Source organism: Schistocerca cancellata, chromosome 9, assembly GCF_023864275.1.
Source record: "Schistocerca cancellata isolate TAMUIC-IGC-003103 chromosome 9, iqSchCanc2.1, whole genome shotgun sequence".
Classification (NCBI taxonomy): domain Eukaryota; kingdom Metazoa; phylum Arthropoda; class Insecta; order Orthoptera; family Acrididae; genus Schistocerca; species Schistocerca cancellata.
The window spans coordinates 10,371,186-10,383,191 of NC_064634.1; the positions used below are offsets into that span (position 1 = coordinate 10,371,186).

Sequence of the window (12,006 nt, forward strand, 5' to 3'; positions counted from 1 at the left end):
TACCGCACTGCCATCGAGAGGGGTCACTTCGACTTCCGGTCTCCAAATTCTGAACCCTACAATTGCCCCTTCACAATGTGGGAACTGGATTCGGCGCTGTCTGTGGCTCATGATACTGCGCCTGGTCATGATCAAATCCGGTACAGCATGCTGCAGCACTTGTTACTGCCTTCCAAGGAAGTTCTCCTGAATTGTTTTAATATGATATGGTTATCCGGCAGGTACCCTGACTCGTGGAGGGAGGCGATTTTGATTCCCCTCCTCAAAACGGGGAAGGACCGAATGCATCCCAGTAGTTATCAGACTATTGCTTTGACGAGCTGTGTCGGGAAGACATTGGAACACATGGTCAACCGTCACCTGGTTTGGCTGCTCGAGACCAGGCAGCTCCTTAGCCACTCTGTGTGGCTTTCGGAGATGTCGTTCCACTATAGACAACTTGACCTCCTTGAGGCGGCCATCCAGCAGGCCTGCCTACGTAGCCAGCATTTTCTAGGTGTATTCTTTGATATTAATAAGGCGTATGACACTACTTGGCGCCGCCTTATCCTCAATCAACTCCATCAGTGTGGCTTTAGTGGCCGTCTCCCCATCTTCATTCGGTCCTTTCTTTCCCACCGCCTCTTTCGATATCGGGTCGGTAATGTGTTGTCTGATTTGTACGTGCAGGAGAATGGTGTTCCTCAGGGAAGCGTTTTAAGTGTCACCCTCTTTGCCGTCGCCATTAACAGTATCACGTCCACTATCCGGAGTCCTGCCCAGTGCTCCTTGTTTGTCGACGATTTTGCTGTTTTCTGTTCTTCCTCTAGTCTTGTCACTGCTAGTCGGCAGTTGCAGCTTACGATAAAGCGGTTAGAGGCATGGACTGCGCAGACAGGTTTTACCTTTCCTGCAGACAAATGTGTGTGTGTTCATTTTAATCGTTCTCGACGTCTTTTTACCTCCCCTGAATTGCATTTGAGGGACACCATTCTTCCTTTTAGAGACACTGTGTGGTTCCTGGGCCTCACTTTTGATTCCAAGTTGTCGTGGTTGCCTCACCTTAAAGACCTCAAGGTGCGGGCCCTGAAGGCACTGAATATTTTGAAGTGTCTGAGCCATCGGTCCTGGGGAGCAGATCGGGCGCGTCTGCTGCAATTTTATAGGGCTTTCGTCCGATCGTGTCTTGACTATGGTTGCACCGTGTATGGGTCAGCAAGGCCTTCGTATCTGAAGATTCTTGACGCAGTACACCATGAGGGTATCAGGCTGGCCACTGGTGCCTTCCGTACCAGTCCCATCCCCAGCCTGTGTGCTGAGGCAGGGGAACCGCCGCTCGCCATCCGGCGGAAACTCCTCATGGTGCGACGGGTGTGTCAATTTCTTGGCTGTCCTACCTCCCCTGCGTACCCTACCGTTGCCCGACCGCCTATGGAATGTTTCTTTTTCCAGTCGTCCCAGGGCAACAAGACCATTTGGGATTCGTTCCAAGCATTTGCTGGAGTCCCTTGGTGTGGAGCATGTGGCCCCCCAACGACAAGGTTTTACCCGCCTGCCTCCCTGGTTGCTCCAGAGGCCCAGCGTCCTTTTAGACTTGTCAGAGTACCGGAGGAGCTGCACTCCTGCGTTTGTTTTTACCTCCTTATTTTCCGATATTTTACACCAGCATCCCGACCATGTACCAGTATTTACAGACGGCTCTAAACAGGGGGACTCTGTTGGTTGTGCTGTTGTTTTCCCTGATCGAGTTGTCAAGTTAAGACTTCCTGCGGCGTTTACCATCTTTGATGCTGAATTGTTTGCGATCTTGCGGGCATTGGAGCAGATGAGATGTGTTCCCAGTCTTAAGTTCCTCATCTGTTCTGACTCCCTGAGTGTCCTTCAGACCATGCAACACTTGTACCCAGCAGATACGGTCGTCCAGAACATCCATGATGTCCTACTCCACCTGCAACGGCAGGGGAAGGAGGTTTCTTTCTGCTGGGTGCCGGGGCACGTGGGTATTAGGGGAAACGAACTGGCGGATGTGGCTGCCAAAGATGCATGTTCACTCCCTCACGATGTTGAATGTGCCGTCCCCCTCCATGCTGTTACCTCCCTTTTGCGTTTTTGTGTTATGCGTCAATGGGAAGAGGAGTGGCTGGCAGTCGGTGACAATAAGCTGCGTCTGGTCAAGGCCACCACGCGGCCATGGCGTACGTCCTGCCAGTCATGCAGGCAGGATGAGGTTCTCCTCACTCACCTCCGCATTGGACACAGTCCCTTAACACATGGTTTTTTACTCCGGTGGGAGGACCCCCCAATCTACAGTGCTTGTGGCATCCAGATTACTGTCCGTCACGTTTTACTTGACTGTCTTTTATTCTCTGACCAGAGGGCGGTGGTTTCCTTGCCACCGGATTTGCCCTCTATTTTGCAAGACGAAGCAACGACTGTGGTTAAGGTCTTACGGTTTTGTGTCCTGTCCAATTTGTTGCCTCGGATTTTAGGGAGAGGGTTTTAATGTGCTGCTGGGTGACTGGCTCACCCAGATTTTAGGTAAGAAGTCCGCCAGTCACTATTACCTCCTTCTTTCCCTTCGGTTTCTGTTCTCTTTTCCTTGTGTTTCCTTTCCTTTTTTAGTGCGTTTCTTCTCCTCTTGTTTTGCTTCTGTCTGTGAGGATGTGGCACTGCGTCAGGTCTGTGTCTTTTAGCCGTTCTCCTTGTTTGCTGTCCGTCTTAGTCCCTTCACTACCTCTGTTCCTGTTTTTATGCGTTTGGACGCTGATGACCATGCTGTTTAGCGCCCGTAAACCTTAAACACACACACACACACACACACACACACACACACACACACACACACACACTGTAATGAAGCACGGTGCTCTCCGTTGGATCTTCCCTCTCTCTTCTATCAACCCTATCTGGTACGGATCCCACACCGGTGAGCAGTATTCAAGCAGTGGACGAACAAGTGTACTGTAACCTACTTCCTTCATCTTCGGACTGCTTTTCCTTAGGATTCTTCCAATGAATCTCAGTTTGGCATCTGCTTTACCGACGTTTAATTTTATATGGTCATTCCATTTTAAATCACACCTAATGCCTACTCCCACATAATTTATGGAATTAACTGCTTCCAGTTGCTGACCTGCTATATTGTAGCTAAATGATACGGGATCTTTCTTTCTTTGTATTCGCAGCACATTACACTTGTCTATATTGAGATTCAATTGCCATTCCCTGCACCATGCATCAATTCGCTGCAGGTCCTCCTGCATTTCAGTACAATTTTCCATTGTTACAACCTCTCGATATACCACAGCATCATCCGCAAAAAGCGTCAGTGAACTTCCGATGTAATGCACAAGGTCATTTATGTATATTGTGAATAGCAACGTTCCTATGACACTCCCCTGTGGCACACCTGAAATCGCTCTTACTTTGGAAGACTTGTCTCCATTGAGAATGACATGCTGCGTTCTGTTATCTAGGAACTCTTCAATCCAATCACACAATTGGTCTGATAGTCCATATGCTCTTACTTCGTTCATTAAACGACTGTGGGTTACTGTATCAAATGCCTTGTGGAAGTCAAGAAACATGGCATCTATCGGGGAATCTGTATCTATGGCCCTCTGAGTCTTGTGGACAAATAGCGCGAGCTGGGTTTCACACGATCATCTTTTTTGAAACCCATGCTGATTCCTACAGAGTAGATTACTAGTCTCCAGAAAAGTCATTATACTCGAACATAATACGTGTTTCAAAATTCTACAACTGATCGACGTTAGAGATGTAGGTGTAGAGTTCTGAACATCTGTTCGACGTCCCATCTTGAAAACGGGAAGACATGTGCCCTTTTCCAATCTTTTGAAATGCTATGCTCACTTCCTTGATATTCTTTCCTCTGCTAGTAACTTGTGTAACAGTTACATTTGCAACAGTTTTGCCATATAGGGTAGCCATGTGGTTTGAGGCACCTTGCCCCACCGTTCACACGGCCGTCCCCGCCCCCCTCCCCATCGGAGGTTCGAGTCCTCCTGGGCATGGGTGTGTTTTGTCCTTAGCGCAAGTTAGCTGAAGTTGGATTAAGTAATGTGTAAGCCTAGGGACCAATGACCTCAGCAGTTTGGTCCGATAGAAACTTACCGCAAATTTCCAAAATTGCAACAGTTTAGTTGACAATATGAATTGCAAGTTATTAAAAAAAAAGTATGGTTTAAGTGCTTAAAATTCATGAGTGCACACTTTGTACTTGGACTAGGCAGTATTACATACTATTGTCACGGCTGCGTTTGCATATTTGCCGATTCGTGCACTAGGCAGGAAGGGCTGTACAAACAGCTGTTATAAGTGGATATCCATGTAGCAAAAGTGAGTAGCTTTACAGTTTTTTTAAAAAACAAATTACTTGCTGTGCATTTCTTTTGGTGTATTCTTCCTGTGTGGAAGAATTCGGTGTAGGTTCTGACATGTCTGATTGAGCCATTCCCTTGTTAGTCAAAAGCTGAACTGAGGCTAAAAAATGATGCCAATACAAGACACAAACTGCCTTACATGTTTCTATCTTTTAATTAACATCACTCTTGCCTTTCAGATTAGACAGTGCATGTATTTTGAACATCATTTAACTTGTCTGTACTCATTCTTTCTTTAAACTGCTGCTAATATATTTCTTCCAGTAACTGTTACTAGATTTTGTTTTGTGAATAAAGCTTTCTAAAGATGGCAAGGAGGAATACCTGCTGTGTATTTACACTTAACACAGGACATATGATAGTCTGTGACAGCAGCCTCAAGCTCAGCTCAGTGTGGCATATCTCCTCTATTTAACAGCTACTTGGTCTAGATTGCAAACAGATATGACTCTGGTTTGAGCTTTAAAAGTAACTTCAATATGTTAGCCCCATTGATGATGAAGCAATGTATGACCTAAGCTACACCAGAAGTGATGTACCTGGCGATTACATTTTTCATTGCAGACTTCATGAGTTAATTACTCAAATTCAGATTAACTGTGACCAATAATGAAAAGATAGCTAGTCCATTGTCAAGTAGCAATGTTAGACTATAAGATGTGAAATTCAACCAGTTTCCTCAAAATAATTTAGTAAGAATTACAGAGTAATTGTAAAGCACACGAAACTTTTTAAAAAATCAGTGTAGGTAAGACCAAAACATTACAAATGATACAATTGTTTTATATGGTGCGGCCTAGTTAGTTTAGAAAACTGATGGCAAGGATAACACTAAGCATAGTTGCTGAAAATGATGGTGAAACGGGCAGAGAAAGCATTTTCAATGTTATGATTTTCCTGTTTCCAGTCAGTGGTAAGTGTGCAAAGAGCTTTCTGTGGCAAGTTTCACAAGACATAAGTAGTTTACAACAGCATAGTGAAGTGTACAAGAAATTCAAGGAGGGTGTTTGTTTGTGCTACGCAAAATGTTCAGGCCAACTGGGCTTGTCAGAACATATGGCAGACCACGTTGGGGAGAATCCACATGCAAGTGTCAAACATGTGCGAGATTCTGAGAAAGTTAATATGTTCTATGGTGTGTAGAACAAGACAGTCTGTGGACCCTTCTTCTTCACTGAGACAATTGTCAATGGTTTCATGTATCTCAATATGTTGTAATTGTGGCTCATGCTGCAACTTGAAGCTGACAGCAGGAATTTCACCTCTCAACAAAATGGCGCCCTTCCACATTTCAACAATTGATTACCTGGATAAGATGATACTACATCGCTTGGTGGGTTGTGTTGCAGCAGCTGCCCTGGCACTTTGTGTGTGCTACCCTGATTGTCTTACTTGATGCCTTGTGAATTTTTCTTGTGGGATTACATCAAGGATAGCACGTTTTACCTCTACCACAGAACGCCAGAGGCTCGCAACACTGCATCACTGCAGTTGTTCTTAGGGTCACTTCTGATATGCTGGGTCGGGTATGGTCTGGATTGGGCTACCGATTAGACGCCTGCCATGTGATGAATGGTGGCCCCACAGAATATTTGTTAACATTGTAAAAATCTTTCGCAGTTTATTTTTCATATACTCTATCATTTGTTATGTTATTCTTGGCATTTATCCATACGGAATTTTTTTTTTAAGTTTCATGGACTTTATAATTACTATGTTACACTTTGTGGGCAACTTGAATATACACACCACATAGCTGTGTGGCAGCACATTGGAAAATGCAGTCTGCAGTGTTCAGATGGTCAAATCTCTGTGTGGTAATCTGTTTTATTAGACACAGTTCTTGTGTTTTTGTCAGTGTATGGTAGGGTTTCATAGCGCATGTCGATAGTCATTCGTTTGTTTGTTTTGAAAGTTAGTGATTGCTCATTGGCAGTATTGAGTCAGTCAGGCAGCAGCCGCTGGCTGAGACACAGCAGTAACAGGGAAGTAACCGATTTTGTGACATTTTACGAGTTCCTAACCAGGAGCAAATTATATAATTTCATCTGTGTGCTTTGGTGGTTTAGTTTTTGAATCTCTGCATGTTAATTAGTTTATGAATCTGCATGTTAATCAAATTTATTACACACAATTCTTGCATTTTTGTCAGTGTCTACAATAGAGTTTCATAGCACACGTTGACAGTCATTTGTTTGTCTATGTAGCGTAGTTTTCCACTGTCTTTAGTATGAATGGGGATTGTGATTGCTGTCTGCAGATGCAAGCTGAGTTGGTGACACTTCGCTCTTATCTTCAGGCTGTGTTGGCTTCAGTTACATAGCTTTAGGCTGCAGTTGTGGGGCATCACTGTTGTGGACTGCCAGTGGGGATCCAACAGATGTCCAGCATTACCCTTGAGCCTGCCAATTGGTCTACACTGGTGGCCAGCCCAGTTGCTGCTCACATTGAGATTGACCCCTCATATGTGGTCTAGATGGAAGTCACCTTGGGGCATGGCAGGTTGTGAAAGACTTCCTGGTGGGCCGAACGTGAGGCCCCCTCAGCTAGTCTGACAGACAGGTTCCAGGTGCTATCTGTGGCTGACAATGCCTCTGTTGCTTGTCCTGCTTCAGAGGAAACCTCTCAGCCTGCACAGAGGGTGGAATTATTGGTAGCTGGGAGCTCCAGTGTTACGCGCATTATGGAGCCCCTTCGGGACATGGCTACCAAGGAGAGGAAGAAAGCCAATGTGCCCTCATTGTGCATACCAGGTGGAGTCACTCCAGATGGAGGACAGGTTCTTCCAGATGCCATAAAGAGCACAGAATGCAGCCAACTGCAGCTGGTGGCTCATCTCAGCACCAATGATACGTGTTGCTTTGGATCAGAAGAGATTCTCTCTGGTTTTGAGTGGCTATCAGAGATGTAAAAGCTGCCAGTCATGCTCGCAAGGTGAAGGCAGAGCTCACCATTCGTAGCATAATCAACAGGATCCATTGTGGACCTCTGATACAGAGCCAGAGGGTCTGAATCAGAGGCTCAGGGAGTTCTGCGACTATGTAGGCTGCAGATGCCTCAACTTGCACCAAATGGGTTCTGCTAAATAGACCAGGAGTCCTTTACATGCAGGAGGTGGCTACACGGGTACCGGGGGCTGTGTGGTATGGACAGGGTGGTTTTATAGGTTGGAGGGCCTTGGGGAAAAAAGGGCTTCAGTCTCAAAGGGTGCAGGTCTTACACAGGAAGGACGTAGATGTAGGAACCATGGGTATAATGTTGTAAATTGTCATAGCTGAGTTGGGAAAGTACCAGAGCTTGAAGCACTAATAGAAAATAGTGATGCTCAAATTGTAATAGGCACTGAAAGCTGGCTAAAACTGGAGATAAGTTCAGCCAAAATTTTTGCGAAGGACCTAACAGTGCTCAGAAAGCATAGGTTAAATACAGTTGGCATGTTTGTTCCCGTTAGAAGTAGTATATCTTGTAATAAAATGGAAGTAGATAGTTCCTGTGAGTTAGTACGGGTAGAGGCCATTCGTGTGGCAACTGAAATAATATAATAATTGGATACTTATACTGACCTCCCAACTCATGTGATACTGTTGCTGAAAGGCACAAAGAAAACTTGAGTCTGATTTCAACCACATACCCGACTCATACTGTTATAATTGGTGTTGACTTCAATTTATCCCTGATACACTGGTGAAAATTCATGTTTAAAACTGGAGGTACGCATAAAACTTTATCCAGAATTGTGCTAAACACATTCTCTGGTAAATATTTTGAGCAGTAAGTTCATGAGCCCACTCAAATAGTAAACGATTGTGATAACACACGTGGCTTCTTAGCAGTAAATAATCCTGAACTAATAACGAGCATCAAAACGGATGCAGGGATTAGTGAACACAGAGTTGTCTTAGCGAGACTGAATATTGTAACCCCCCAAATCCTCCAAAAATAAGCAAAAAATGTATCTTTTCAAAAGAGCAGATAAAATTCACTTGATGCCTTCCTGAGAGACAATCCCCACTCCTTCCAAATGAACAATGCCAGTGTAGACCAGATGTGGCATGAATTCAGAGAAATAGTATTGACAGCAATTGAAAGATTTATCCCATATAAATTAACTAACTACGGAGCTGATCCCATGTGGTACACAAAACAGGTCAGAACTCTGTTGCAGAAACAATGAAAAAAGCGTGCCAAATTTAAATGAAAGCAAAATCCCCAAGATTGGTGATCTTTTACAGACACTCAAAATTTAGCATTGCGAGATGCTTATAATAGTTTCCACAACAAAACTTTGTCTTGAAACCTGGCAGAAAATCCAAAGAGCTTCTGGTCATATGTAAAGTATGCTAGTGGCAAGACACAATCAATGGTTTCTCTGCGCAATAGCAGTGGAAATACAGTCGATGACAGTGCTGCTAAAACAGAGTTACTAAGCACAGCCTTCTGAAATTCCTTCACCAAAGAAGATGATATAAATATTATTCCAGAATTCGCACCAAGAACAGCTATCAACATGAGTAACTGAGACGTAGATATCCTTAGAGTAGTGAGGCAAGTTAAATCACTTAATAAAAACAAGTTTTTCAGCGCAGATTGTATACCAATTAGGTTCCGTTCAGAGTATGCTGATGCAATAGCTCCATACTTAACAATCATATGCAACCGCTCGCTCGACGAAAGATCTGTACCCAAAGACCAGAAAGTTGCACAGGGCATGCCAATATTGAAGAAAGGCAATAGGAGTAATCCACTAAATTACAGGCCCATATCATTAATGTCGATATCCAGCAGGATATTGGAACTTATATTGAGTTCAAACATTATGAATTACCTCGAAGAGAATGGTCTATAGACACAGTAAGAACGGTCTATTTACACAGTCAACATGGATGTAGAAAACATCTTTCTTGTGAAACACAACTAGCTGTGTACTCACACAAAGTGTTGAGTGCTACTTACAAGAGATTTCAAATTGACTCTGTACTTCTAGATTTCCAGAAGGCTCACGGCTTTTGACACCACTGTACCTCACAAGAGACTAGTAAGCGAATTGCATGTGTATAGAATATCAGCAATGTGACTGGATTCATGATTTCCTGTCAGAGTAGTCACAGTTCATAGTAATTGATGGAATGTCCTTGCGTAAAACACAAGTGATTTCTGGTGTTGCCCAGATTAGTATTATAGGCCCTCTTTTGTTCCTTATCTATATAAACAGTTTAGAAGACAATCTGAGAAGCCATCTTAGATTGTTTACAGATGATGCTGTCATTTATCACCTAGTAAAGACATCAGGATATCAAAACCAATTGCAAAATTATTTAGATAAGATAACTGTAAGCTACAAAAATTGGCTGTTGACCCTAAATAATGAAAAGTGTAAGGAAAGACCAGGTTCCAAGCCAGAACAAATATGTGTAGCACCAAAGAAGGGGATTTGATGGGGGAGAGTAATAAAATACTTGACAGGTGGGCACATTACTTCCAAGAGTTACTGAGCCAAGAAGTAGAAGGGTTAGAATGAGAGGAACTGGTGGAACTAACTTACTATGGACCAGAGGTTTTAACACCAGAACCTACACAGGGGGAAGTGATGCAAGCCATTAAGACCTTAAAAAACAATAAGGCGCCTGGAGAAGATCAGATCTGGGCCGAACTTCTCAAATATGGTGGGGAAACGCTGTGGAAAACAATTCATAAAATAATACTCAATATCTGGCAAGAGAAGCGCATGCCAAAGGTGTGGAAAACAGCTATAATGTGCCCCCCATACATAAAAAAGGAGATAAATTAAACTGCCAGAACTATCGACGAATCTCCCTACTAAATACTACGTATAAAGTTTTCTCCAAGATTCTAACCAGCAGGCTTACTCCATATGTGGAAGAGAGAGTTGAAGACTATCATAGTGGCTTTAGAAGAAATAGATCAACAACTGACCAGATATTCACACTGCGCATCCTACTTGAAAAATGTTACGAACATCAAATTAACATACACCAGCTTTATATCAACTTTAAACAAGCCTGTGATAGCATCTCAAGAGTGGCATTGTGGAATGTAATGGAAGAGGCTGGAGTACCTAAGAAGCTCATTAAACTTTCTATGATGACCCTCAGCGAAACCAACTGTAAAGTAAAAATACAGGGCGAAATCTCCGGGTGACAATATCTCCTCATTGCTATTCAACCTTTGCCTAGAAAAAGTCATAAGTCAGATAGAGTTAAATAAAGGAGGAACCTTCTTAAATCGTTCACTACAGTACCTAGCCTACGCTGACGAAGCGGCATTACTCGCACGAAACACTGCCGTGCTAGGCGAAGCCTATCAACAACTGGAGAAAGGTGCAAGGGAACTTGGCCTGACAGTCAGTGTCGAAAAGACCAAGTATATGGCAGTGACCAACCAACAAAACCTACCAAATCTCAGGATAGGCGACAGGGAGTTTGAAAGGATGAGAGACTTCAAGTACCTTGGGTTGACTATCACTGAGACAAATGACATTGGCAGTGAGGTGAAAGCCAGAATAGCAGCAGTTAACAGATGCTACTTTGCCGCATTACCCATGCATAGGTGTTCACTTCTATCACGAAAATCCTCATTTACAAAACAATTATAAGACCAGTTGTTATGTATGGTGCCGAAATGTGGACCACGACTGTAAATGAGGAAAAGATGCTTAACAAGAGAAAGGTGCTACGTAAAATATAAGGCCCAATATATGATCAAGAAGGTTGGCGCATTTGTACGAATGCAGAACTACAACACCTTTTTGAAGAACCTGACATTGTTACTACCATTAAAATAAGAAGACTGCGGTGGGCAGGGCACGTGGTCAGAATGGAAGAAGACAGAGCATGTAGGAGGCTTTTTGATGGCAAGGCTGGAGGCAGACGGTGCAGGGGTCGCCCCAGAAAGAGATGGGTGGATGGAGTTGAAGAAGACATGAAAAAACTGGGTGTCAGAGGATGGAGACGGAAAGCCATGGATCGGATAGAATGGCAGGATATTGTGATGCAGGTCAAGGCCCTTCAGGGGCTGTACAGCCGAGGAGTAAGTAAGTAAGTGAGGTCATCCACATGAGTGCTAAAAGGAATCCATTAAACTTTGCTTACACAATAAATCAGTCAAATCCAAAGGTCATAAATTCAACTAAATACTTAAGAATTATAGTTACAAATAACTTAAATTGGAATGAACACATAGAAAATGTTGTGGAGAAGGCAATCCAAAGACTGCATTTTTATTGGCAGAACACTTAGAAGCTGCAACAGAAGAGACTGCCTACACTATGCTAGTCTGTCCTCTTGTGGGACACCAGTGTGCAGTGTGGGATGCTTGCCAGATAGGATTAATGGAGTATACTGAGGAAGTTCGACGAAGGGCAGACAGTTTTGTATGATCGAGAAAAAGGAGAGAGAGAGAGAGAGAGAGAGAGAGAGAGAGAGAGAGAGAGAGAGTGACAGCTGTGATACAGGATTTGGGGTGCACATCGTTAAAACAAAGGCATTTCTCGTTTTGGAGGGATATTCTCACAAAATTTCAGTCACCAACTTTCTCCTCCAAATGCAAAAATATTTTGTTGATGCCAAACTACGTATGGAGAAACAATCATCATAATAAAATAGGA

At 43.5% G+C, this 12,006-nt stretch overlaps 1 protein-coding gene across 2 annotated transcripts in view; it reads left to right on the top strand.

Moving 5' to 3' along the window:
* LOC126100595 (splicing factor ESS-2 homolog) overlaps nt 1-12,006 on the top strand; it is an 87,581-nt gene that overhangs the window by 14,311 nt on the left and 61,264 nt on the right. The gene's annotated exons all lie outside the window — the stretch shown is intronic.